General features: G+C 33.8%; 1 long non-coding RNA gene across 1 annotated transcript; it reads left to right on the top strand.

Annotated features, from left to right (window-relative positions):
• The first annotated feature begins 1229 nt into the window (after positions 1 to 1229).
• LOC149224191 (uncharacterized) lies at positions 1230 to 1940 on the top strand. Its single transcript, XR_016249050.1, has 2 exons — positions 1230 to 1298; positions 1485 to 1940. It is a non-coding gene; the product is annotated as an uncharacterized LOC149224191 (long non-coding RNA).
• The last annotated feature ends 442 nt before the right edge of the window (positions 1941 to 2382 follow it).

Genomic DNA, 2382 nt, shown 5'->3' with positions numbered 1-2382 from the left:
TACATATATATAATTGTGTGTATTTAGAAAAAGAAAAGGAAGGAAAATAAAAACAATTGGAAAAATTTCATTTTTCAAAATATTCTTTCTTTGGTGGGCGCGAAAGCCAATAAAACAAGAAAAAAAAGAATGTACATTGTGACTCATTTTCTAAATATATTTTTATTTTGAACTCTACATAAATCAGTTTAAAATGGTGATTTTCTAAATATGTATTTATTTATTGGATAAGAATTTTTGACAAATAAGTTAAAAGTCTAATGAGTGAAAGTACATTATTACTCATTTTCTAAATATATTTTTTGGATAATAATTTTTGACTTGAAAATTTTCATGGGAAATTTATAGATTCGAATTCAAAATTGGTAACTATGTTGTAAATTAAGATGAAAATAATAATGGTTTTTCAAGAAAAACTTTTAAAATTGTTTAATAAGTTGATTTATACTAAGCAGGCTTGTGAAGGTGCAAGAATTGCAGGAGTTGCTCGAATAATTGGAATCGATTTCAATAATGAGAGATATGAACGAGGTAATTGTATATTTCCCACTTCCATTATTGGAAAACCTGTGTACATATGTTGATATGTTGACTTGTAGAATTGCCTTTTTAACCCTTTTTTGTAATCTTTCCTTTCTCAGCAAAACAATTTGGAGTAACGGAATTTATAAACCCTAAAGAGTACGAAAAACCTATTCAGCAGGTACGTTGAGCTGCCCAAAATGATCATCAAACTCTCTCCCAGATCAGAGTATTGGTTGCTTTTGACTAGTGTGGTACTTTAGTACTTAGGTGGGGGAGATTTTAAGTTTTCGTATGGAGTGCACTCATTCACCATCCATTCAAAGCAGTGTAGACTCTTAATTTCCAAACACTTATAAAAAATGTTTACAGGTAATTGCGGAAAAAATTGATGGAGGGGTGGACTGCAGCGTCGAATGCACAGGGAGTATTGAGGCCATGGTTGAAGCTCTGGAATGCTGCCATGATGTACTAGCTCTTGGTTTCCTTTGGTTTAAGATACATCAATCATTTCAATTCTAAGCTGTAGCTTTAAAGTTTAAACTGATTGCTTCGATTTAATTAAGAAAATGCAGGCAATGCATATGTTTGATATCAGAGTTCTGTTTTTGCAGGGTTGGGGTGTAGCCGTTTTAACAGGGGTCCCTCGTTCAGACGCATTCTTTAAAACGAATCCTGTAAACTTTCTGAGCGAGAAAACGTTGAAAGGAACCTTCTTTGGAAATTACAAGCCTCGAACTGATTTGCCAGGCGTTGTAGAGATGTATTTGAATGGGGTAAGACTTCATAACATAGTTGTAACAGCTTATTCAAACCATAATTGTAGATAATACTGTGTGGTCATATTTCCCAGTTGTTTTTTTTTTGTCCGTACCATGCCGGGAGCAATCTATGCTTATCATATCTAATTAGAGTTATAATTACGGTTTTAATCTTTCCTTCCTTGATTGTTAAATTTGCAGGAGCTTGAACTGGATAAATTTGTTACAGACAAGGTTTCTTTTGCTGACATCAACAAGGCATTTGATCACATGCTTAAAGGAGAGGGTCTGAGAACTGTAATTAAAGTCATCCAGGATTAGTGACAAATATGAACACAGTTGGAATATCTCCAATGTTATGAAGGCATGCTGAACTATTTCAAACTGTTATGTGATTAATGTCGTGGCTTTTATGTGTAACTATGGTATGCAATTAAAGTCCTGGAAAGCATGTAAACAGTTATAATAATTTTAGGGTAAGTATGATGTTTAAGTTTTGACACTGCTTCCAAAACAGCCATCCAAAAGGTCATTACTATAATAGCTTGATTAGAAATAGATTGAATGAGAAGGTCCAGATGGGGTATTCAATCATCTCCATCCATCTGTTCTGCATCCTCAGTGCTTACTTGAACAATATATCAGCCTTCATATTTATCCTTTGCAGACATGCTGAAAAGATAATGACATGGAATTTTTCCTTGCTTCTCTGATTCCGTCCAATGATGGGCCAGCTGCAAATTTTCCTGATTGAAATTTCCATTTGACCTCTCTGCAATGTGTTTGGAATCTCTTATCACATGTAGACAATCTAAACCTTTCTCTATTGCTATTTTCAGAATCTACCAAAAAGCATAAAGTTCTGCTCTGTTGTTTGATCCATCTCCTACAGCTCTGCTTTGAAACTGATCTCGTAATTGTCTCTTAAAGTAATGCCTCATGATCCACAATAGCTGGGATTACCTTGACAAGCCTCGTTGAAATAACTCCACACTATTGTTATATATATATCTGGGGATCTTAGTATTATTTGTTTCTTTTCCTTTAAAAGTGGTTGTGTACCTTAATATGCATATCTATTCTTGTGTCAAACTTGATT

The sequence above is a fragment of the Pinus tabuliformis genome, chromosome Q (genome assembly GCF_031772625.1).
Source record: "Pinus tabuliformis cultivar Carrire ecotype Pingquan chromosome Q, CPIR1, whole genome shotgun sequence".
Lineage (NCBI taxonomy): Eukaryota > Viridiplantae > Streptophyta > Pinopsida > Pinales > Pinaceae > Pinus > Pinus tabuliformis.
Note: the sequence above shows the minus strand (reverse complement) of the source record. Positions and strands in the feature narration are given on the sequence as shown.